The 27,168-nt window shown below is 44.7% G+C and overlaps 1 protein-coding gene across 2 annotated transcripts in view; it reads right to left on the bottom strand.

The window, feature by feature from the left end:
- The window catches only part of LOC119161165 (acyl-CoA Delta-9 desaturase), a 167,186-nt gene that overhangs the window by 102,782 nt on the left and 37,236 nt on the right, over positions 1–27,168 (bottom strand). Inside the window, exon 1 of one of the 2 annotated variants that reach the window (XM_037413518.2) lies at positions 25,387–25,760. The exons of the other annotated variant lie outside the window; for it this stretch is intronic. The gene's annotated coding sequence lies outside the window, so the exon portion shown is untranslated. Of the gene's footprint in view, positions 1–25,386; positions 25,761–27,168 lie in introns of those variants that run through there. 2 annotated transcript variants of the gene reach the window in all.

Below are 27,168 nucleotides of genomic sequence, written 5' to 3'. Positions count from 1 at the left end.
GTACGATAACCGTTTTACCCCCGAGGCGGACGCCAGATGTATAAAATAACGTCCTATGGCACAGCATTTGTAAATAAAATATGGAACTGTCCGTGTGAGTGAGACAAACATGACATACGGATCCATGAACGAAGGCGATGGGAGAGTGGTAAAATATACCTGTGAACAAAAATACTCGAATTGGGTGGATTCACCAGAAGAGGACAACTCGAGTGAATTAACAAACGAATACTGTGAACTATGGCTAGGTAATGTTTTTTAATTAAGAAGGCAGAGATAGACAAGAGTGTTTGTTCCATATATGGAGCTGCAGGGCTCGAATTCGCAACGGCTGTCATTCGAAAGTGCTCTTTGCCCTTTGCGCACAGGTCGTCCAACTCACTCATGAGTCGACTCAATCGGACTCGCTCAAACTCAGATCGAGCTGTGAGTCTGAGTCCGAGTGAGTCCGGTTCAAGAAAATATTCGTGAGCGTGAGTCCTTGTGAGTTCGACTTTATGTGAGTCTGGAGTCGGAGTGAGTCCAAAGGGCAAGCTTTATTTCTTGAGTGAGTCTGCGTGAGTTCCACTTTCATAAGCCGACCTATGGGTCTCTTATCTACTCGTCTTGAGCATTACTATCAGTCTTACTTAGAATCACATTTATACTCTCACCTACTCACGCATATTTTAAAGCACTGTGGTTCATACACAGTTTCCATGTACATTGATCATAGGTGCAAAAGTGACTTAGGAGTATGCCTTGACTTCCTTCTCCCAACACTTCGGAGAAGTTCTTGATAAATATGTCATATGTTCTCATCTCCCCTCCCCCCCCCCCCCCCAAAAAAAAATATGTTCGCTTTACTGGTTTGCGATCTGTTGGAACTGGCATTCGAGGGTTTTATGTCGAACGACGTCAAGAAGGGCACCGATTGCGTGAGATATTGGTGTTAAAAAGCACCGACACTATTTTCGAAAAAGATAGTTCTAGGTTAAAGGGCTCATGAGTTGACTCACTCGGGTTCTCTCGAACTCAGATCTAACCGCGAGTCTGAGAGTGTGTCCGGGTGAGTAACATTTTGGCGAGTTTAACTTCAAGTGAGTCCGGCAGAAGGAAAATTTCGTGAGTGTGAGTTTGGTGGGTCTGAGTGAGTGCGAAGCGCAAATTATATTTCATGAGTGAGTCCGAGTGAGCTCTACAAATTTTTCCGACCTATGCGAGGCTTCGCGTGCTGCAATTGCTGATATGTGATGTGTCATGATTGACCGGTATTTTCTCTGATACGCAGTTCTCTGGCATACACGTTTATTCTTTTCTCCCCAAATAATGATCCTAGATTTTAGCTCAAACATTTGCTAATGTGATCCAAATCGACAGTGCTACGACTAAAAGCGTATACGTCGAAAGCTGCAAACTGCGGTGCTATATAGCAGATGGGCAGCACTGAGAAGAAACCCGCATAGGTTCACAAAAAGCTCTTTTATCAGTGTGAACTCGACATGCAAGTGCAGCCAGAACAGCGATGTTCTTTTCTCACTCAAAGTATTAAGATGATCATAGAAAACTGATAGAGATCTCCAAGACTCCTGACTAATTTTTGAGATGTCGTCAGAGCGCTCAAATCCCCGACCCCCCCCCCCCCACTTCCACCCCCACCCACAAAGATTACTTTCTTCTTGCGGGTTATGTGCTCATGACTTCGTCGTGCACTTCTGAACTTGTGAAGAAATGCATTTATTTTATACTTACGGCTTGGCCCTCACGCATAGAACTGCGTGTATCCTATATATAGATGAGTTCGCGAGACTAAGGAAGCGGACAATAGCGATATAAAATGTCCTCTCATGGGCGTTAACCAAGGTGTCCGGATGATGGCGTAGACTTCTTACGAGCTAAGAATGGCTTCATGTATTCGGTCTGGTGCCTTCTCTTTAACGAAAACATATCATAACGATGGCAGGGAATCGCGTCACATCGAAAGCGGGCATGTAGTACGCCGTCCTTCAAGGACAGACAGACAAAAGGTCAATAAAATCAAATTGACCAAGGAAAGGACAAATTGTCTCTTCTATGCGGCGACAAATTTCCCCTGTTGCTAGGCTAGTCTGGTGCAAGGCTGCTGGCATGCGTGACTAACGACCACGCTTTCTGGCGCAATCAAGCGCAACACTCCTTTGGGTCTGTCTTTCGCTCGTACCTTGCCAGCGGACCGCGGACGTTACTGGCATCAGAACGATGCATTGCTCGAGCAACGAACGTCATTCGATGTCGAATCGCATCGCCTGTAATCGATTGGGAGGACATGAGAGGTCTGGAGAGAACCAAACCAGCACGTGCGGTATAGCTACAACGAAGTGGTTTGAATCGATCGAGTGTATACAGGTTTGTGTCTGCATTCTGTTACGGCATTCTTACGCTATGGTATTGTACTATTACACTTTCGCCAATTTCTGAATAGAGACCATGCGTTTACTCGTCCGTTTTGGTGGTTATTGACAATTTTACTACGCCCTGTCAGAAAAGAGGAGCAGCTGGCAATCAATATAGGACCTTTCTTTGGCCAAACTTATTTTAAAAACAAAACAAACAAAATAAAAAAGAAACTCTCTTAAGTTGCATGCTCATTTATATATTGCGGTATCCCTTCGTGTTAATAATATTCACGTTGAAACGATAGCATATTTGAGCACTATGCCATAATGTGGATGAGTCAACAACGTAGACCAGGGAAACATTCTTTTATGTAATAATGAGTTAAAAAACAAGAGCTTGGGCTCCACTTCGCAAGGCTCGAGACACAGCGAAGCTGGCTCATTTGATAAGATTTCGTGAGTGGCACTAGGTTGAACTTCATTGTGACCAGGCTGAACTTGGCTGTTTCGAGCTTTAAACTAAGGTGTAGATAAGTCTGAACGTATATTTGTACTATAGGTCTGAACTTTGCTGTAACTAGGTTGAGCTTGACAATGGTAAGGCTTTCTTAACTTGACCACAACCGATCACAAACTTAGCACAAATCTCCAAATTCCAATAAGGCAAGCTCCCCTTGAAATTTCTCGTTGGCACCACTAGTAGATGCACAAGCAAGGCGCCGCTTGGTCGCGGCGTTGGCTGGATCTTGACGTAGAGCTCACATACGTGATGCTTTCTGCTCGTGGTCATCAGCGGTATCTTCTCGTCGTCGGCTGTTCTCCCTTAACCACGTATGCTGGATCTGCCCGTCGTTGCCGCTTCCGTTTTCGCACAACGTCAAGCCTGGCTTCATGACACGCTGTTTTAGGGGCGAAGCTCCTTAAAGCGGCACCCGTTCATCCCTCGTCGTAGTACGTAACGTGTCTCACGCTTTGACCTGCAAGCTGGTGCCTGTGGGAGATTTCTCCTGTGCGTTGTTGAACAATAAAAAATTCGCAGCGTGCGCGTTACTCAAAGCCGAATTTTCCTGTCTCTCATTCCCCATTAGCAGCCATTGGCATGTACATTGAGCACTATCTGACAGGAAAAGGTTGCTACGTTGTACTCGCTGGGTGTAACCTCCTTGGTTTTAGAAAGGTTTAGCGAGTCTTGAGCCGCAGTGCCATAAAAACAGTGAACTACTTATATACCATGAACTCGAGGTGATCAAAGGGGGGAAGTAGACACGAAGCGCAAGCCGTAAGAAAGTGTGGGTGTGCCACCTATCGTTTAGCTAGTCCTTGGAATGCCCGCTAGATGGCGGTGCTTCTATATGCGGAATATATGATGAAAAGATAAGGGATGGTGGTACTTGGAGTGTTGACTAGATGGACAAACGAACATACAGACAGATGCATGGACGGACGCATAGATGGCTGCACGGGTGGATGGATGCATGGACGAACGCAGGGACAGACACATGGATGGACGTTTGGACGCACGAACAGACGCACGCACGGATGGTGACACAGATGGACGGAAGCAAGAACGACTGGACGGACGGATGCTTCGCCCTACTCTCCATCATTCACCCCGTGGATATGCTGCCATTTTTTTATTCTGGAGTACTCACTTTCTTTGCGTGTGCGAAGGCTTTAGTGGTGTCAGCGTGGGTTTTCGTGGGACACTAAAGGCAACTGGTAAGCCGGCATTGATCTCACTCGGGGAGCATATCGTACATTCACCCTAATTTCTCGATTAGTACAGCACTGCTGTTGATAAACATTTTAGACGTTCTCAAACATTACCTTTTCACTCTGAGATAAATTTTTATTAACCTTTGTTCTCTCTTTAATGAACTAAAAATTTTTATAAGGTCAATAAAGCTTTTCTCAGCAGAATAATTTTACAACATTTTGCTATTCTTTTTCTTACTCCTGCTCCTCGTCTTCCTCTTCCTCCTCCTCCTCTTACTACTACTACTACTACTACTACTACTACCACTACTACTACTAACTACTATTGTTTTCATTTTTTCCGTAAAACCAACCAGACAAGAATCAATCGAGATTGGCAGGTGGTTGATCTGGCTGCCAACAATCGTTTCTTTTCAATAAAGGTGCTCGGACAATTGAGTCATTTTCTTAAATAACGTGATATTTGTTTAACAGTGTTATACTATCGCAATGATAAGAATCTTGCTCACAGTTGATTTATGCAGGTGTTTTGACTACTTATATCAGCTCTCTCTCGTTTTCTTTTTGCACAGGTGTTGGTCTCCGACTTCGTGGATCTGTGTGCGCGAATAGATGCCATCACAACCTATTCTATAATTATCATATTTCTTCGTGAAAATATGTGGCGTGCACGATTACTGTGCAACGTGAAAAATGTAGATAAAATCGTTCCTTAGTGCGTACAAAACATCAGCAAAAAACCTACCGAAACACCGGGGAAAATCTTAAGAAGCGTTTCTTTCTGTGCTTGAGCGAGAGTGCGAGCTTTCAAGAGTGAGTCTGATGTCATGCTAATGACTTTAAAAGGGTGGGTCTTCTATGTCACCAAAGTACCTGCTTCTCACTCACCAACCCTTATTTATATTTTGATCTCTCTTTCAAGAGACGGTGATAACAGCATTGGTCTTCACGCGGAAACCAGAAAAACTAAAGCCCACGTTCACAAACTGACCTCATCCTTACCTCGAGTATTTCTTATCAACTTTAAGCCTTTGTTACGCTTGATGGATGAAGTGGGCCAGTATTCACGCACAAATCTCGTTGTTAACTTTTACCGTGTTACTTTTTTGCGCCCTTATAAGACGTGTAGAGAGCACAGAAACTTGACGAACACATGAGCTAATAAGGGCCTAAGACGCAGCCTGGTGACTTTTTACATGATTCCAAAGTGGGATGTACATTGTTAGATCGACGAAAACTCAGGTAGCTTGCGTGACGATACAAAAATGACGACCGAGGCGTAACTGCGGATGGCCGCAAATCGTGGAGCATTTGAAGTATATCGTTCATAAGTTACCGTACATCGCAGAAGTACACGAGAAAGGTAAAAGCGAGCCTATTGCCCGATCACAGCAGTAGATAATTAAAAAAAACGGCGAGCGTGGCAGTGCGTTTAGTGTATGTCGGATGCCATAGATATATATATAAAGAAGAAGCATTCGAGGAAACATGTGTATAGTTCGCCACGCGGAGAAAACTTGTGATCGCTCGTCGTTCGGAGATCATTTAAGATTAGCTTTGTAACCGCGCTTAATTCCCTATTGCAAAGATGTGAATAGATGCAAATTTTATTGCAACTGCCTTTAACTTTGCCGGATATTGAAGCTGACAACAGTGATCGATTACAAAGGTGCTTCGTTTCCGCGAATGACTCGGTCACGTAGTGCTGCAGTCTGTAGAAAAATAATACTAAACGGTGCTGCCGTTTTGGCGGCAGTTACACAATCAGCACTTGGTTGGGTTAGTGATCGTTTATGTTGCGGGACGTGATCTGCGTTCGCATATATTAAAGCCGTATAGTTACCAAGAAAACTCATTATACGTGACTCGAGTTTTTCAAAGTACCGTTTAGCCTTGTAGACTTCTTCTTGATTGTGTGTTTTCAGAAGAACCCCGCAAGTGCAAATTTTCACATGTTTCGAATCACTGAAACACAGATGAACTCGTTGTGCTCTTCAGATTGAACGCTTCAGCACAGGTATCCTGGGACGTATCTGAGGATGCTTGACATATTTGAAATGCGCACCTCTAGGTGAGCTGACTTACTTTTGCAAATACAACGCGCCTTATATAGCGCAGAATGTGCTCGCATGCAAGTTTCAAAGAATGAGCTTCTTGGAAGCAGACTACGGATCAGCACCGCATGTGGCCATTAATGACGAAACGAACTGTATAGACTCACTCTGTGGAATACTTTGGGTGACTTATAATTTTCTCAAGACGCAAAGTGATGCTAAAAATTGTTTATTTACGCTTGCTGTATAGAACTCCTGTGTAAGTGGAGGAACGTTATTGTTCAACTGGCGGCAGTTCTTGCACCCTTGTTTACACCATGTTCCTATTTTAATCAATAGTTGTGATTGAGAGATGCCAATGTCAATGAATCGGGATCAGGTGATCCGAGAAGGGAACACCTTCTATACGAAAGCCCATAAAACGTACCAGTTACCATGCTATATAACAAAGAACTCGGTGGAAAGCGTTCAGAGTGTCATGTTGTTTTTCATTTTAAGCACTTCCTTAAAGCAAAGATTCGGCACCATTAACAAATACTTAAATAATAGTCATCAATAATTTACTTATTCGGTCTCCTTACACGGATACCCAAAGACACAGAAAAAAGACGGATAGAGCAAGCTGGCAACAGCCACCTGGAGAAGCATAACGCCTGCTCACTCCTTCGGGAGGAGATAAAAAACAGAGGAAAGGAGGAGAGAAAAAGAAAAGGAGAGAGAAAAGCAAAAAAATGATGAAAACAAGCATAACTAGAAATAAAGAAAACGGCCCCATTCTCAAAACGTATACAATGACAGAGAAAATTGCGAAGTAGTTGCATTCAAATCAGTGAGACAGTTTAACATTTACAAATTATGCAATCTCGGTTTTTGAGAAGCAGACGCTAAATTAAGTGACTTAATTGTCTTTGTCCTCTATGTCTGCCGCGACTCATGTATGTATGTATGTATGTATGTATGTATGTATGTATGTATGTATGTATGTATGTATGTATGTATGTATGTATGTATGTATGTACGTACGTATGTATGTACGTACGTACGTACGTACGTATGTATGTATGTATGTATGTATGTACGTACGTACGTATGTATGTATGTATGTATGTATGTATGTATGTATGTATGTATGTATGTATGTATGTATGTATGTATGTATGTATGTATGTACGTATGTATGTATGCACGTATGTATGTATGTATGTATGTATGTATGTATGTATGTATGTATGTATGTATGTATGTATGTATGTATGTATGTATGTATGTATGTATGTATGTATGTATGTATGTATGTATGTATGTATGTATGTATGTATGTATGTATGTATGTATGTATGTATGTACGGGTGCAGCGGCTCCTCTAGGGTAGCTGGAAACATTCAATCGCGCAAGAGTGCACACAAAACTTTTCCGTCTTGTCTGTACGGGAGCACAACGTTTGCACAAATTGAACTGGCGACTTTCAGTGTACGGTACATCCATTTGAATGACAGTTGTATTTGAACAGTGCCGCATAATACTTGTAACAAAACATTTAATTGAGATACGAGCATCAAGCTGCTTACAAAATGAGCTGACAAGATTCGATGAAGCCGTTCATCACTGCAGGTTACTAACGGAAAGAAATCGGTCTCGCAAATATAGTATTCTGAATGAAGATGAACAAGAAACGACTAGCTTGGGTGTGACACCCGTGGGACTGAATGGCCGAATTCACAGAAAATTTTCTTTCGTAAGTATCCTGCACTATTGACTAGGCGCATTCGGTATACACCGAGAATCTGTCTTCACTGCAGTTTTATGCTAAATTTTATCGCGAATGATAGAAAAATTGAACACGAAGGCTTGTGTGTGTGCGTCAGTGGAAATACGTGCACTCATCTACACAGGGCTACATAGGAGCCGAAAATTCGTCTGAATGCCTAACGGCAAAACTGAACTAATGCGTTGACCTCTCGACCATTCTTCCACTCGCACAAACGTTGAAAGGCCAACTCGATAATCTTGTTGTTGCATAATTTTTTTTAAAACAAAAGACAGAACACACGAACAAAACATACGTCTGATGTCTAAAGAATAATAAATAAAAATTTCGCAAGAATTAGGTTATCATAGAATAACAACTAGCTTGAACCCACACCTTGTGAGGCCAACTTGACACGCACCACAATGTCTTTACAGGAAGCCGACAGACGAAGTGAAGAAAAAGAAGAAACCTCAAACAGAATGAGCGCTGCACGACTGTTCCAAGTGGTCAGACGCATGCTTCGGCGGCGACACTGCACACTGTGGTATCGCCGCCGAAACATTGTTCGCACCTGCTATCCTTTAACATCTGCAGAAGAGCTTCGGAGAACCCGCGGCTCACCTGTTCCACGGTATCCGATTTTCTCGAAGACGTGGATGAGACTCGGTGATCTATAACGGCTGTGGCTATTGGTAACCTTAGTCCACAAGTCACACGATGAGCTTGCCTCTGTTGAATGGTACTACACTGAAAATGCACGGTGCTATTCCCGATGGGGCTTTAAATTCTTCACGGTCCCTCTTCTTCTCTCTGTGCCAGGCATGTACGCGCACACGTGTTAGACCGATGCACTGCGGGGTGTTAAGTGCCCTCTTCTGGTGGTGAGTGGATAAGTCACTGTTTAAATATATATATACCACTTTTAAGAGGAAACGGGATGCTCGCGTCGGCGCGCGCGTATATAGCCTAATCGGTGTGGCGCAGCGCCCAATGATTGCTCATTTTCTCCCTTTCTTGCTCTTTAATTTTCCTATTACTACACCGTTCCTCTTCGTGCGAAACAAAGTCTGCGGAGCAGTGTTTTACGGACATCGGTCCGTGGGAAAAAAACAAAAGTACCGCTACGTGCAGCGGGGAAGAAGGACATCGACAACCTCCCGTTCCTTGCAATCTGCCTGCTTGAGTGGGCGATTTTCCTCTCCTCTCCCCGAGTCCCTTCACCGTGAATCCTCTCCCAGTACAGAGACGCCCTGAGCAAACATTGCGGTCCATCTTGTATGCTTTCGATATTCGCCGGTCAACGGCACGGAACTATACGCCGTGCGTGCGAACTGTGCACCCCTTGGGTTTGTTGTCGGGCTTCAAGACTTATTCACTCACGTGGTGCTTTGTAAGTTCACGGAACCAGCTCTTCAATTTCTGCGGAGAGTTACGGTGGTCTACGACGCTATCTGTAATACGGGCATTCGAGAAAGCTCACTCATTGTTGAATTTTGCAGTTTTCGAAATTAGGATGGGCGTTCCGAGACATCTGCGTGATTCCGTTTGATTCACAGAGATGGGAGGATTGAACTATTCTTTACTATAGAATGGTGCACCCGATATTTTCCTAAAACCTCTTTTTGGTAAAGGAAACTCTTTTTTCACGATTATTTACTACTCGTGCTAGTGTTACTAAAGGACACATTTCAGACGACTTAGTAGCGGTACAAATAATCAACAGGTACTAATAATAAACAACACGACGTAATTCGACATTGTATTAAAGAAGTTTGCAAACGTGCAACGTTTACGTAACCACTTCAAGCCGTCTTCTTGCGAGTTCATGTTTTCGACGTTGAGAAAGCAAAGAAACGGGAACTACTATCGGCGCATCTTTTGTATTAAGGCCGTGAAGTTCAATTCTCATTTTGCTGCATGACGGGAGAACGACCATGGCAATGACAGAATTCATTTTAGAAAAAGGGATCTGTGGTGCGTACGTGACAGTTATACTTGTTTGGGTGTGCTGAAATCTCGGTATCACGAGGGCCTTAAAACTTTGCCCATTCCGCGTCGCGCTACCAGTGTACAGAATGCTCGAAAACGAAATCGCGACCTAATCGTGCTGCAGAGCGTCAAAACAGTTTATCCAGTGAAACGGTGGATCTACAACAAACCCGTTCATCTCCAAATACGATACAGTGGCAAACAATAGCGGATAAAGATATTGGTTCATTTTAGGGATCACTGAAAACTTGTCCCTGCGCGAACCACAACGAGCAAGCATGGCTGGACACTGTGAAAAGAGACGTGAAGGGGCAGTTTTATGCGATGATTCCCAACACCATAACAACCCTTTACAAGTCTCTCTGTGAGGTCTTTTCGCGCCACGCGTTCACTGTATACCATTTCGACAAGTCTCACTCTCGTTAACGCGCGAGAAACAATGCAAATGTCGAAAGTTCACGTGATCCTTACTCATCTGCCCTACGATGACTAAAAGATGAAAGCCGTCTTCTTCTTTGTGCCTCTGGGATTGGCCCACCTTTGAGCAAGTGAATATTTCATGTCACGTTACAGTACACCTTAGTGACGTCGTGATGTGAGCACAAAATTGTGGTTACGTGTGCCGCCATGTTGAGGTGATCACAGCTTGAGTCACTCTGTGTTGACACCTTCAATGTTATCTTCTTCCTATCTCTCTTTATTCATCCCTTAATCTCCTTCCCCCGGTGAATGATAGCGAACCTGAAGCTCGTCTGGCTAACCTTCCTGCCTTTTCTTTCTCTACCTCCTCCTTCTTGTGTTGACACCAATGGTTACTTTTGAACTTCGGACATCGAAAGCTTGCGCCTCAAAAGTAACCAAGAAGGTACAGTCAGCTAAAACTTTGGCGTAACTATATGCCTATCAAGTCGAGGCTCACAAACTTTTCTTTTTAGTTGAAAGAGGCCCGATACGAGGAGAGCCAGGAAACTCTCCACGTGCGTACTTCAAAGTGCCTGAAGTTATAGGCAAAGAATGCTTCTCATTATCAGCCAGCATATGCGGCAATAAAACGAACTCGTTCATTTCCCCATCACGCACAACTAACTCCTCGAGATATGCGAACACACGTGGCCGCGGCGGCAGCTCGCTTCTCCCGGCATGCCCATTTCCACAGGCCACGCGGCCCAGTTCGCGTATCTGCGATTTCCTAATCTCGCGGACCGCTTTCTCTTTCGACACTGCCGGCGCGGCCGCCCTGGCTTCGATATAATATTCTCTTTCTCTCCCTCAGTCCTCTCTTCCGTTGTGTCGCGAAACCTCACGGGCCTCTCCTTGGCAACACTATCGCTGAATACAGGCTGCCCTTATGAAATACGGCCCATTGACCCACCGAGTTCACTCGCTGCCGAGCAGCTAGCAGCTCCTTTCTCGTTGATTTCTTAGGCGAAATGTTTCGCGCGTTTCCACATGCGCTCGTGGCTTCCGTGCGTGATTAAGCGTGCCGCGAATGCTGATTAACCCATGTGTATTCACGATTTTTTTTTCATTTTAGGGGCGAAGCTTCTTAGGCCGTGGGTCGTGGGTCCTTGATGTATGTAGTAGGTAGCCACCTCTTGTTTAGTTCTTGGAATGTCTGCTAGATGGCGGTACTTGTATATGATGAATATACGATGAAAAGATATGAGATGACGGTACTTGGAGTGTTAACTAGATGGACGAACAGACGGAAATACAGATGAATTAATGGACAAACAGACAGGTGGACAGACACAGACAGACAGACATACAGACGGACGTACGGATAGACGGACGGACGGACGGACGGACGGACATCCATACATACATACATACATACATACATACATACATACATACATACATACATACATACATACATACATACATACATACATACATACATACATACATACATACATACATACATACGGATGGATGGCCGGATGGACGCACACACAAATACACAGACACATGGACGCATGGACAGACTGAGACAGGCACATGCACAGACAGACCGGCAGACAGACAGGCAGACAGATGGACGGTAGGACGATTCACAGTTTGCCTATGAAACCCCCCTAAGCTTCGCCCCACTCATCATCATTCACTTCGGGGATATGCCATGCTCCGCCGCGGTGGTGTAGAGGCTAAGGTACTCGGCTGCTGACCCGCAGGTCGTGGGATCGAATCCCGGCTGCAGCGGCTGCATTTCCGATGGAGGCGGAAATGCTGTAGGCCCGTGTGCTCAGATTTGGGCGCACGTTAAAGAACCTCAGGTGGTCGAAATTCCCGGAGCCCTCCACTACGGCGTCTTTCATAATCATATGGTGGTTTCGGGACGTTAAACCCAACAAATCAATCAAATCAATAGCATGGATTGTACGGGATACGAGTGCTCTGTACGCCCTATACGAGGCACACCAGTATAGGTGAGGCTTGCCCTCGCGTGTCATAAAAAAAAAATATCTGTTTTTAGTCCTGCCGCTTTACCGTATGAAGTACGGTACTGTTACACCGGCTGAAGAATGCCCATGCGCGTATTCATTTCCTTCAAGGAAAGTCTTACCATAAACTGTAAAACGGTGCTGTTCGTATACGGTAACCTGCGCAATGGTGCAAAAAATGCATAGCTCACACTAGCTCGTCTTAGTGAATTTAGTATATCCTATCACCACGACGTTAAGCGCAACAATCCACGAACTTTGTGATGACTTCGCAAAGCAATGTGCATTCTTCACATAGCAACACCGTAACAATATGGGGTTAACACATTTTCGCGCATCTGAATCATTTATGCGCATGGTTGTCAAATCCGACATCGCCTGGCGGATATGCGGTGTTATGGTGAACATCACTGGCAGTGCAGGTGTTCTCAGAAATAAATATATGAATGTTTTACTATTTTGTCGGCCGAACAAGCCATTATTTGAATGTTAGGTACGAGTTGGGAACGTATTCTGCGTTTGTGTTCTTCATAGGAATGACACACTTTACTTCCATATTAAAAGTGTCTTCGTACCTAAGGTACACGACACTATTGATTCCGGTAATTGTATACAAGGCTTAACTTCTCCCCTCTTAGAAATGCATAAATAAATTAAACATGCCTGGAGTGACATATGCGGTAGAGCTCTCGCAATAGATCACCCTTACTTGAATTTCTCAGAACAGCCTCGTAGAGTCAGTGCTGCTGATTGCTTCACACTATAAATGTCTCGAGCCTTACCTGAAGGTATGTATTTTAAACGCTGCGTATAGACCGTTTCATTGTATACAAACACAGGTCACTGTCAGCTTCTGATTTTGTACGCCGGCGCACCTATAATGTAGGCCTGGCGAGTAACAAAAGCCATGGCGAGTAGACCGCTCTTTTCCAACACTTTTTTTCCATTGAATGGCCAACTATTTTCAGGAAATTTTATTCTAAACTACACACAACAATATAAAAGTTACTCTTTAAGTGTCTATTAGGTAATCTCCTTGTTCGCAGCACTGATATTGCAGCCCCACAATCCCACCATAACTGGGTGCTCCGCGTCAAGCATGCATGTCATGCTGTCTCAGCCCAGCTTTATGACATCAAGTTATGTGTTGAAACAAACAGACACACACACACGCACACATATGTGTTTTCTGAACAGGCCTTTAGATAGATCACGCCTTCAAAACTTGTCGCATTTCCGCATACGAGAGGAGCAGCATGTTTTTCAGCATGGTTTTGAGTAATTTCAGCATGTCTTTAAAAGCTGTGCAGATTCTTACTCTACCCTGACGTCACTACACGGTATGAGCTTCTCTTGAGGTGCTTGCTCAAGTTATCGTGACGTTTGCACGGCCGCTCCACATGTGCACCGTTTGTCCTCCGGTGAATCACAAGCGGCCATTTTCGAAGTTTTAGTACCTGACGCCATTTAAACCAGCCAGACTGCTGGTGGAAGTCACAAAAATTAACAGTGTAGCCTGACGTCAAGCTAGTGTTGATGTTGGTAGGTGTGCTATATGGCAAAATTGAACCTATATATCAAAATAAATTATTGTATCAGTGTTTGCTGAGCATAATACTTGCTCAGAGCCGTCTCTATATACAGATTCGCACGGAAGAGGAAGCCCTCTTTCGAAAAAATGGTGCCAGTAACCCACTAAGTAACAAAGTATCAGTGTATCTAGTATAACCACGCAGGTTATCTATTTTTCAAGCTGACGGCTGCATAACGTCATGTGCGTGTACGTCAAGGTAAAGATGACCTTCGAGATGTGTTTCAAGACGACCGTATCGCCAGGGGCACAAAACAGGATCACTTCCAACAAAACAGCACCATTATAGCTGAATTACGATTTAGGCTGCCAAGAAACTAAAAAAAAAACAGAAACGTTTTTATTTCTCTAGAGACGATCTTTGGCGACCAGAAAACGATGGGCATGAAGCCAGTCACCTACAATTCGGCGTACTGAAACCTGACCACCTATGTACTCCAAAAACGTGAAGCTACTCGCCCGTTCTCAGATATTATGGGATTATACGCCCCCAAACCCACAATCTGATTGAGGAAGTGCATTGGATGCCATCACATTGAATTCCGAATTATTTTTGACGAGTTTGAGAAAAACTGCAAGTCCAACAACTATACAATTTTTTTTCTGTGACCTTTTTTCACGTTTATTTTGTTTTTGTTTTACACTTGGCCATCCTTAGTTCTTTGGAGGCAAAAATAAGTGCTATAAAGTGAGCTCTACTTAAACGAAACTTGCTTAAGGCGAACAGCGCTTGAACATTTGAACTGAATTGTGAAATATGGTGAGCCGGCCATTATTTAGATCCAGCATTTACCTGCTTCGGTTAAACCGCGACTAACTGTTCGCACCTCATTTCACTGTAAAATTGTTAAATGAGATAGCAATGCAGCACTAAACGGCTGTCTTACTGCAAGGGTATGCAATTGTTTTTAGTCAGGGTAGTAGAAATGCTCTGAGCAAGTTCACTTGGTCAAATGTCTATTTCGCTGCGATATCAATGATTCCCCTCCACTATTTGCTCTGTGGACCCTTTTATTTTGTTATATTTTATCTCGATAGCTTAAAAAAACTGCACATCCCTACAAAACGGCTGTGCATTTTTAATATAATTCATGACAACCGAAGCTATCATATAGCAGCAAAATTACGAGCGAGATCACCAAAGTCAAGCTCTGCGTGGTAAACAGATTTAGCAGGGAATATATCTATCAAGAGAAGATTTAGCGCGAAGGTACGACGCGAGCCTCTAAAGAACCCGCTTATTTGTCGCCCATTTTATTATATGGCGATGAGCCCTGCACGAATAAGCCCAAGCATGCGTTTGCCGCAGAGCTCCACGTCTGCAAAGCCTAACCACTTTAAGTGGTTAGGGGTTAGGGTTAAGCTTACAGCTCCAGCTGTAGGCTTCGTCCACACTATAGCGAAGCGAGAAGAGAGTAAAAGCGTGACAGCAAACGTTTTCGCCATTGATGGAAATTTTCACGTCTGTTATGCCGCGGCTGTGTTCTCCACTTCAACCGACTATTGATTAGCAAAAGAATGAATGCCGCTTAGCCTGTTTTGGGACATTTTTATTCCGTATATATACGGAATTTCGGTTATACACGTCCAAGACGACAAGAAATGGTTTTGACTTTGTCAACCTATTTGTAATGTACCATGCGGAAGCTGCATGAGCGGGCATCTTCGTAGCGACAGCGGGGGATTAGCGGGGATGTGCAAAAAAGCAAGGCATACTGGGGGCCTAGCAAGCGGATCTCTAGAGACCCTTTCCTCTTTTGCCTGCTTCGAGCGTTGCAGTGTGAGCGGGGCCTTATACCAAAGCAATTTTTTCAAGGTGAAATGCCCCTGACGTTTTGCCCTCCAGGTTAATAGGACTGTTGCGAATATTCATCAGACAGGCAATCTCGGAAGGCAGCTAGGCATATTCGCCCCTATACCAGCCTCCAAAACTGGCTTGATGCGAAACAATTTCAGGGCGTGGTATGCTACGAAAGTACTCCTAGCATTTTTGACTATTACAGGACTCATGAATTGTTTGAAGTTTCTCGTGTATGTGCTGTTTTTTTTATTAATATATAGTCTTTAGAAGATGTTGGCACTTTCGTATACAGTCCTGGTGCACCTGCTTTATGTATGAACTTGTCAGATCACTATGTATCTATAATATTTCTGCCATTATACGGAACAGCATGTGTTGATGTGAGGAAAGAAGTAATTCTACCTTTATAAATACATCATCCTCGCCATTATCATCATAATCTCTATCTCTTATGCATACTTGACACAATACGCTGGATGCAACAAACTCGTACATAACTTGCTTGTATAATATAAAAATAGGATAAAAGTGCGTTTTCACGCACTTTGAGCGTGAAAACGCACTTCATTGAGCGAAATTTAGGCACGGAGCGAAATTTAGGCACATTCATTGAGCGAAATTTAGGCACGGAGGCACTTCGTCTCCACCCATTTCACAATTCTGCTTTCTACTCCGTTTTTTGGCCGACAATATCATCAAAAGTGTCAACGCATAGGATGGTGTGCCTTCATCATTCGTGAAGGTTATTTCAAGCATGCTCGAGAAAACAAAAGAAAAAACAATGCGCTGGCGCACACAAGACGGTGTTTTTCTGTGAAGTCAACCGCTATTAATCTGGCTTAATATGCCCAACCAATAAAGATAATCATTCTGGATATAGATACACGAAGCTGGAACTCAAGGTAATCAGTCCTTTTGGCGCGATCAGTGTATGTGTATAGCGAAAATTGTTATCACCTTTGCGGCTTAGACTACACAACCAATAAATCTAATTACGCGCAATTTGTACATAGTGACACTTTACATTTTCTTGCTATCTCTCCACACACACACACACACACACACACACACACACACACACACACACACACACACACACACATATATATATATATATATATATATATATATATATATATATATATATATATATATATATATATATATATATATATATATATATATATATATATATATATATATATATATATATATATATATATATGCAAAGAAATGGAAATGGTCGGCGCGTATAAAGAGTACAATAAGCGAGGCCTCACTGAAATGTTGTGCACGTATATATTCGTTAAGATAAGTTGCAGCGTTGCATCATGAGAAGAGAAAAAAAATACTGCCGGGTACTACGCGTTGCATGATCCCTGTATGACATGCAGCAGACATGACGCTCTGCATGCACGCAGAGCGCTGGCAATTGATTCTCTCACATTTATTACCGGCCTATATATACAAGAGTGGCTCAGCAATTCCACGCAACACAGTTAGAACTATTAGTCTAAGGCAGAAGACGCAGGTCTTTTGAAGCAGTGATAATTACGGCCGACAAAGAGGGTGATAGAGAAAGTGAGCCTTAGAAAACTAGAAAGGCACTTGGTCACTTCTTACGTCCAAGAAATTGGCTATCTTGATGAGGTTATAAGGACAACAAGGTTGCACAAATAGAAATAAATTATATGTGTACCGCGTGATTTGTGAGCGAGAGCACACATGTTAGCGCACTTACATGTGTGCCACTAGAGGGCTCTGCACCGAACGGTGTCGTGAGCGCAAATGTGTTTCTTCTCTTTTAAATCACGCGGGTCACCGCAGCAGGAGAGTTGTTAATTGTTATGGTCCATATGTCCTTTACTTTTTTTTCTTTGCCGGAATGACACTATTCTCGCGCTTTTATTTTGTCTTTTCTTAGTTTGCTGTTAGCTCAGTAGCCTTAACGTACACTTTCAATTTATTATTTTTCCGTCGTTTCATGTGTGTCATGACAAATAAATGAATAAATAAATGAATAAAAATAAAAAAATAAATAAACAAACATAGTCCCCCTGCAGTGGCCTCCTAAATCACTCGGGCGTTAAGGAATGCTAAAACTTCAAATAAATTTTAAAAAAGGGGAAGTTCTTAAACGCACGCTCGTAGCAGAGGCAACGTCTGCGGCTCCAGCGGAAAGTTTCAGAACACCGCGGCTCAACACGACGACAGAGTATGGCTAACAAGACGCGCGGTCTCGATCCATTTCAAATTTACGCGCGACTGACTCTTGCTCTGCATTTGAAACTTGGGGTGGCAAGTTGCTCGCTGGTGAGCTCAATATCATTGAGCATGAGTGGGAAGAAGTACGCAGCGAATAGAGCTAGCCGTGTTACAATTTTATTTATTTATTTACGTGGGACCATTGTTCGTCTCTCGTTCAGGGCCATAACGCTCGAACAGTTGAGGACAAAAAAAAAAAGAAGAAAAGAGCATCCCGTCGGCCCGACACTCCTTGTTTTTTTTTTTTTCTTTTCTTTCAGAGCGGGGACAAGTATATGCATATCGTAACTGCCCGTGTTACTTTTTGACATCGGCGCTGCTTAGGAAATTACACCTCGCCGTCAGGACGTTGCACCAGCTGTCGGCGGGACGCGAAAAGCTAGGAGAGCCTCTTCTGGTGTTCTCACGCATAGAGAGGCTCCAGGCAAACATTGCAATGCCGAAAGCTCAAACGAAGCCCACTGACCCGCAATTACGTTTGCCTGTGCGTATAGCACAGATTTGGCAACCGTTCAAGCCCATCACAACAACGCGTATATTGGGTCAGGATGCTCCTTCCTCGCTTCCCACATTTTCTTTTTTTTTTCTTTTCGTTCTCAAGGCATGGGATTACCATTGGTGACGACAGTTTGGATGAGGTCATTTAGCAGTGAACAACCTCGTAAAAATGGAGTATCGCAATGTCCAAGAATGGACGAAGGAGAGGGGTGTCTAACAATAGGAAGACCACGACAACAGGTTATTGTCCCTAGGTGGAGAGACAATGTTTTGACTTGAAAATGCGATGTGACGCATCACATTAACTTTTTCTTCCATTATAAGTTTACGATGATCTAAACTGCTAGAGGCCATCAGCATGAGAAAGAAGTTAATTCAATGCTCGCTAAGCGCGCAATGATAGCCGCATCGTTTTAGTTAGTATTTTGATTAAGCGTAAAGTTGAAGTAAATGATGTCAATCGGCAATAGGCTCATGGCGCTGCGTGAACTCTTTTATACCATAGCGATTGATCCATACCAAGGAAAAGAAAAAGAAGATGAAAAAACTAGCTTTCTGTCTTGTTTCGTCTTGAGCACTGCCTAATTAATTGGGAGAAAGTTCCTGTACGCTGTGTTTTACCTTGTCATCGACTGGCAAAACATGACACTGCGTCCAGAAATTGCTATCTTACAGTAGTATATGGGGTTTTATGTATCAAAACAACGATGTGGTTATCAGATGCACTGAAGTGGAAGGCTCCAAAACTTTCGTCCATCAGGCGTTCTTTCACAAACATTTGCATCACACAGCAAGAAATTGTCAGCCTGAAACAGGAAACAAAAAAAAAAGGCAGTCCACATGTGGACTGCCTTTTCATTATTATGCGTACGATACCCACCATGCTGACCCAAAAACATTTTAAATTGGGATGTTACGTGAGAAACGAATGTTTCACTCGAGATTCTGTACTTGATGGTTGGCATTACATGCAGGTTTACGGCACCACTGTAACAATGGGCTTAAGCACTGATAACGTCTATAAGGCACAAGCATGAAGCCGCCCTATCATTAGCAAGGTTGGTCACTTCAGCTGGCGATTTCATCAGTGTAGGACTTTCCGGTTACATTATCGGTGTCATGAAGAACACGATCAGGCATACTGTGGAGGGTATTCAAGAGTCTTTTCAGAGATAAAGAAACAGTTCCTCGGTGGGAGTAGCCTTCGCGAGCGTATGGTAATTCTTATAACCGGAGGGGCTGACAGCGTTTCGATTGCGACAAAACCCAAAACCTGCGGTTGTGAAAGAAAAACTGGTTCGCGTCATTTCGAAAAATGGAAGGATTGTGTACGCTGCACAGGTGGATGCCGTGGGCTTAGACAGAGAACGTTTCGCGTTAAATGAGGTCTTCAGAACCCAGTGAACCCTTATCACATGCAAATGCACACCGCAAGTGCTGCAACTGTAATTAGCTACGACAACCTCGCCAAGTTTCAGTCCATGACACAGAGCGGAAAATTCCATATCGAGTCGGCGACTCTCGTTTACACTGAACTCTTCCTTTCGCTCGTTCTCTGTACATCGACCTCACATCTTACCTTAAACGTTTTCTCCTAGTACTGGGTCAATCGACGCTCACTGTGTTTGTTTTGCCGGGCCTACGCTCGTTTCAGCGATTTCGGTTCCTGATTAACCAGTTAGCGTTCGTCGTCATCGCGAGGCAAATATATAGAAACACAAAACAAAGTATCGATGTATCGATACCTTGATAACCCTTTGCCTTGCTTCGACTTTTCTCATTCACTCTCAACCAGCCAACCGCGAGTTACTCTTATCAGTCCTTCTGGCAGCCACGTTGATCGGTCCACCAAACGGCGGAAAAAGCCTTTGGGTAAGATTCCAACAGCGAAGGTTACCCCTTCGTCTCGAGGTTAGGCGATGAAGGTTAAGCGTGGAAACGCAGACTCTCAGTGAATATCAATCATGCACTGTCAAGGACAGTACCTGGTGTATAACTTACAGAGCATAAACTTCACTATAGATGTATTTCTCCAGACGGTGTAACTTACTTCGTAAACTTCTTAGAGACTCATAATTTTTATGAATGTCCATATCTGATGTCACAGAGAGGCTATATATATAATGTCTGACACATCACATTGTCAGAGCTGTTCTGTTCTTGAGTTCAAGTATTATAACAAAACCGTGGGATTTCTAGCGTTGTAAGCGAAATCTCTTGTGTTGTGACTGGCAAATTTTCTCGGCGAAAATTTTAGCTCTCCTCCTTCTCATTTGAGGAAGTCCGAGTGCTAGTGTGCACCTACGCTTACACTTGGTCGATGCGCGCAGATGGGTGGGCCCTGAGAGATAAGATAAAATGTCATCCCGGGCTTTCACGAGTGGAAACGACGGTATGATAGAGTCACACCGTATCCGCATTCATGATAATAAGGGCTGCAGCGCGAGCACGAAGGTAAAAAGTGAAACGAAAGGCGAGGTAAGGAAAGCAAAGAGCATTACTTTATACCTCCCGGGTTTTTTTTTCTTTTTTTTCACGCGCACCTAAAATTTAAGGCGGGTTTTTTTTCTTCACAATTTGTCACCAACAAATTGCGGCCGCCGTAGCTGGGAATCACGGGTCCCGATTTCGCCAGGAATCGTGCGTTGCAGTGCAGCGAGTCACACGCGCATGTCATGGCCACAAATGCCTCGGTGGTTATTTAGCTCTTTCTTGAAAGAAGCCGTTTGCAGCGCGCTCACACCTTCCTTTCCCGCTCGTCCCGCTACAGCATCGAGAAATTAACCAAGCCCCCTCATTTCCCGGAAGAGAAAGAAGAAAACAATTCGTGTGTTGCCAGCACATGGTTCTCACTGTGAGCCACGAGGCTGTCAGGCGCCGGAGCGAAAAATGCCCGTCGCTCGAATTGCTTAGGGCACACATGTTGCATTTCAAGTAAATGATAATGATAGTTAAGGTCCTTCTCGGCTAGACTCTCAGGACTTCTGTAAAATTTTCTGTCTGTCTGTCTGTGTGTCTGTCTGTGGTTTTACTTTCCAAACCCTCAATATGATCACAAGAGACGGGTTTGTAGACTGAAATTTCGACCTACTGGAGTTTCTTAACGTATGCCTAAATCTTTCTTTTAATCCGGCCTTTTAGCAGTTTGCTTCCATGAAGATGCAGCTGTCGTGGCCAGGAATTGATCCCACAACCTTCGGGTCAGCACTGAAGCAACATATTCGTTCAACTTCCGCGTCGGAGGGGCAAATTTTTGTTGGTTTTCACATAATATTTGGGATTATGAAGCTATACGATCTAAAACCACGATAATATAATGACATGATTGAAAATTTTTGTTGAAGCGCACTGAACAAAGACGGACGGAAGAGGCTGACAAGGACAGCGCTTGCTCTTACAACTGAAGGTTTATTAAACAGAAAAAAAGTATTTAAAGCGGATACTTGGTTGATCGCGCATGTGCATCATAATGACACACGCTGTAGTTGGGGATTTCGGATTAAACATTGACCACCTGGAGTTAAATGAGATGCACGTAAAAAATATTATAGTAGACGGGCGTTCACTCTTGCATTTGGGCCACATCGAAAAGCGGCCGCTGCTGCCGGCAATCGCCGATGCATCCTGGAGCAGCGTGACACCTTGCCCACCAATCTGTACCGCGGCCGGCGCTTATGACGGCTCCCGCAGCACGCGAGCTTTTTCGCCAGCCACCCGACGCGGCGCTTGACCGGGTGTTCTCCTACCGTTATGTAACCCGCTCGAAGAGGAGGTCAGTGACGCCACAATCGGCTCATTGTTTCCGCGGCAAAGAGTTCGAGGTCAGCCGCTCATGGCACCGGCGGCTGGCCTGGCGACGATGCCGGCAGGGGTTAACCCTTTCGAAAAGGAGCCGCTCGCTGTGCGTTGCGCCATTCGCGTACTTGGAAATGCCGGTGGAAGATGAAGAGGAGGATGCACGTCGCGCGCTCCTACAATACGCGCGCGTACACGCTTCGGCGTATTTGCAGTCGTCGTTAACTTCGGTGGACTTGTCACACTCTGTCGAAACTTTAGGTTCATCGAGCTGCCGGCCGGGCGTCCCCGTAATGTGGAGGTTTCCATATGCACTCTTTCTTATCTGCCTGTTTCGTGGTTTACACGCTAAAGAAAGAGACTTTGTTTCGCCGCGCCTTGCCCCGCCGTGGTGGTCTAGTGGCTAAGGTACTCGGCTGCTGACCCGCAGGTCGCGGGTTCGATTCCCGGCTGCGGCGGCTGCATTTCCGATGGAGGCGGAATTGTTGTACGCCCGTGCGCTCAGATTCGGGCGCACGTTAAAGAACCCCAGGTGGTCGAAATTTCCGGAGCCCTCTACTACGGCGTCTCTCATATTCATATGATGGTTTTGAGACGTTAAACCCCACAAATCAATCAAATCAATTCGCCGCGCCTTACTCTAGCGTTGCGTATGGTGGTATTGACCAATACGCAGTGTTACCAATGTTTTTACAAGGTATGTAGTAAATTGAGATGACCTAACAGATATGAAAAACACATTTACTGATAGACAAATGAAGTTCTAAATCACGACTGCATAGAACGGCACGAAAATACATCGTAGTGTAAAGCACCGAATAATTCATGCCTTCAGGGTTTTCCTTAGCAAAAAAAAAGAGAACTTTATGCATATTCCCTATCAAAGGAAAGCTCCTGGGCCCAGGAATTTAACCAGCGACTTTGTGCCAACGCACCATAGCAACTTTCCCGCCATGGTGAAGTATATACAGTCGGACATTAGGTTCGCACTACAGTACATAAATTTCAGTCTCTATATATGCGGCGTTTATTGTACCACCTTGCTGAACTTAAGGTTTAGGAACAATGTGTGGGTACCACACGTAATAATTGCGGGCGTTTTAGACGCGTGTTAACCGCGACACGACAATGAGGGACGACTCCGTAATAATTTAGACCACCCAGAGTTCTTTAGCGTGCACATAAATCAAGGCATACGCGCGTTATTTTTTATATCAGTCTCACTGAAATGTGACTGCCGAGGCCGGAAAATAAAAATCCACACTCTCGCGCTAAGCAATGCGACACCATCGCGCTGGATGTGTACCCATGGTGAGGGACGCAATGATTGCTACGAAATATTGACGGCAGTTTGGCTAATATAAGAATGAAGTTGACAAACTTCCGCTATGTAGAGATAGGAACCTGTGTAGGGCATTCGGGTCACTTCACGGAGAAGAACGAAAATATGCATTATGAAATACGTAGCGAGCTTTGACATAAAATCACAAAGGTAGAGGCGTCACGTTGCGCATGTTCACGAAGCTTGGCTTGTAGCTTTCCGTACTCGGATAAGTTTGTTTTGAGAAGGTTGGAACAGGACATTAATTTGATCGTGTTTATGTATACTTAAGCCTCTGTCGAGGCAAGTTCTACCACAAAGGTTCAACTTAACTGGACAGAGGCGTCATCATAACCACCTGAATTATTGACATGGTGGAATAGAGTATCGACGCTCATGACACTTGCTTGTGTTTCTGCGTGTTACGTTGGCGCTTATTCATTTGATAAGTCGTTGAAGCCTATAGAAGCAGAAACCAAGTCACCCGGCTTGGTAACAAGTCCATTCGCACTGTATATATGTACTCTTCAGGCAAATAATGTAACTGTACTTATTAGAAAGCTCCGGCAGAAAAAAACCTTCACTTTCAAGCAACTCACTATGCAAATAGCTAGTTAGATTTCTTCTCCGCACGGTTATACTGCTTTTGTCTCGTTGAAACCAAATGGAGATTGCGGTTTAGAATTTAGAGGCGCAGCTCCGGAACGGAGGCAATGAAAAAACGCTCTAGGCATGAATCGGCCTATAGCGGAGTTTCAAGTGGCAACAATAATTGTAGCGTTCTGACGCGCGGAATTTGTAGTGACAATAATATTTGTAGTGGTTATACGTCTTAAAAGCACGATGTGAATATGAGGAATGCGTAGTGGAGGGTATCGAAAATGTTGGCCATCTGGTGTTCTTTCATGAGCACCGAAATTTACATGGGCCTCTCGCATAATCACCTCCATCTAAACGCGGCCACCACGGCCAGGATCCCAACCTTCAAGCCTTTGTCAGCCGTCGAGCGTCATAATTACTAGATCCATGGTGAGGCATTCTAAACGGACTTTCGAATTACAGCACGGGTGCGTTAATCTTTCCCCTGCAATACACGAAAATGTGAAGCAGTCGCACTGAAACTCTTCATACTCGATGTTACAAGGTTGCAGAAAGGACGTGGAACTCAAGTGAGAAGTGCTAGTTTTTGTTTTCCACGTATTGCAAAAAAAAAAAGGTTTGTCACGTATTTCATCACACATTTTTTTTGTTTTTGAAAAGCTCATTGGAGATAAAAAAGCCCATTGTTTCTTTTTTTATCTCCACTGAGTCATGCTATGTTAACAAGTGCAGCAGGCCTTCGTCGGACACACTTGTAGTGTAACACGATGGTAAAATGAATAATAACGAAAAGGAAGCCGTGGGTATGCACGAAGTATAACACGAACCACCTGACGGAAATACCGCGAAAAAATAAGAAGGGGGGGGGGGGGGTGGAGAACACCGTAGGTGATGCTGCAAGGAGGAACGTAATGGTCTGACGAAAGAGGAGCACGGATGAGAATTTCAGTGGGCTTTAGCTGATCAGGAGGCACAAGAAGAAAAGGAACGTGCACAGCAATTACCCTTAGTCTAAAAAAAAAAAAACATTAGGCCTTGATTTCCTGTTACTCGGAGGCACACGTGGTCCCTCCGCCAATCGCGACAAAGCTGTTACTGGCGTGGAATCTCCACCGTTACTTCCGATGTTTCGCGACCACTGGGACCAGTGTTTGCATCAGCGGGACATTCGTATCATCAGAATGAAACTCGAGGCACCTTCGACTCACCTGAGTGACTTTGGGCCGTGTGTTACTCCTCTCACAAATGGTCCCGTGGCGCTGCCTTCGCTCGAGAAAAAGGACGTCGCGTCGGGCTCGCGAACGAAAAGTCACCAACCACGCGAGTCGAAAAACAACAGCAGGGCCGTAATCTCCGAACGGCAAAGCAACAGTTTCGAACTTGAGGCCGAGCGACAAGGTGTAGATGTGGGCGATGGGTCACTCAGGTCCGTCTGAAATGGCACATGGACGAATTCGCGACTGGCTTCCCCGCGAACAGAGTCACGTTCCTCTCGGCGGTCCTCGGACAGCGTTTTTGGCCAGGACCGGCTGACGCTATGACCTAACAACGGATGGCTTCTTCTCTCCCTCAGCCTCTTGACGGGGGAGGGGGTGGTGGAAGAGAGCAGTACTCCCCGGTGAACGGAGCGCTAATATTACGTGAGAGTGGGGGAGGGCAAGATTGGCGGAGGGAGACAGGTAAGAAAGGGAGGAGAGGGGGGTGCGGTGATGTGGGAGGCGGCGATGCGTGGCCCCGTAGCCCCGTGCGGAAGATGCAAGCAGTGGTGCGGTGGAGGGGAAGTGAATGCAGGAAGAGCGAGAGGGCAAGGAGGGGGTGGCGTGGATGCAAACACAAAATAACTGGGTCTGGGTCGCTCAACGGTCCGCTTCCTCCCCCTCTCCGAATGCCGCCAGTTTTTCCGCACTCCTCGCGATAGTTCGTTGCCTTCTTTCGACGAGTATGACGGCGAAGCGACTGCCCCGGAGAACGGCTGCCCGACTTTCGGCCGCTCAGGTGGCCGCTGCTGTGCGATCTTGTTTGCCTGCCCGGCCGGCTCTCTGATATACCTTATAAGCGAGCAGGCCCTGTTCTCGAATGATGCCCCCGCCTTGAAGTGACTGAAAAGAATGTACATACGTGCTCGCCTCTGTCGCGAGCCTCGGGCTGCCGTGACCCAGTAAGCCGCGAGCACCTTCTTTCCTTCTACCCGACTTCGGCACACGTTTTCTTATGCAGCGTACGCTGGCAACCATATTATGCTGACGTCGCCATTTTTTGAGGGTAGGGTGGATCATATGACCTTGGCGGAGAACTCCTCGGGGGGAGTGTGCGTGGCTGGCGTTGGTTTGTTTCCTTTGCCACTTATGGTGCAAGAAAAGAACCCAGTGCCTTTTTATTCTTCTATGTGTGTGTGTGTGCGTGCGTGCGTGCGTGCGTGCGTGTGTGTGTGTGTGTGTGTGTGTGTGTGTGTGTGTGTGTGTGTGTGTGTGTGTGTGTGTGTGTGTGTGTCTTGTTTTCTTCATTTTGTAATCATGCTGAAGAATCTTTTAGGGAGTTTCACCGGTCCACACCTCTCTTCGTGACATCACTTCACCCACTGCCTAAAAAAATTAAGTTGAAAAAAAAAGTGGTGTGGCTTCTGTTTGGTGTCCTAATGACCTTTTAGACTTCGTGATGTTGCCCACATTCTCTGACAATGATATTACGTGCCGCAGCATGAGGAACTGTGGAAGTGGGGTCGTTTTTAAGGTGTGACATGTTTATGGTCATGACACTACAAGGTGTTGGAGGTGCTTGTTTTTCTTATCTTTGAACAGCAAACAGTGAAAATGTACGTGAAGCATTCCTGCACGCTAGAATGTAGCAACGTTTATGCCTTGAACTGCAGATGAAATGAAGGTGGAAGGAATACAGTGCTACTTTAGCGGTGCACGTTGGAGTCAAACGAGTTCAACGTAAGTGCCAAGTCAATCGAAATACCTTAGGTATATGTACTGAGTACCCAAAAA

The sequence above is a fragment of the Rhipicephalus microplus genome, chromosome X (assembly GCF_043290135.1).
Source record: "Rhipicephalus microplus isolate Deutch F79 chromosome X, USDA_Rmic, whole genome shotgun sequence".
In the NCBI taxonomy this organism is placed as follows: Eukaryota; Metazoa; Arthropoda; class Arachnida; order Ixodida; family Ixodidae; genus Rhipicephalus; species Rhipicephalus microplus.
This window is presented reverse-complemented; position numbering and strand designations above follow the sequence as displayed.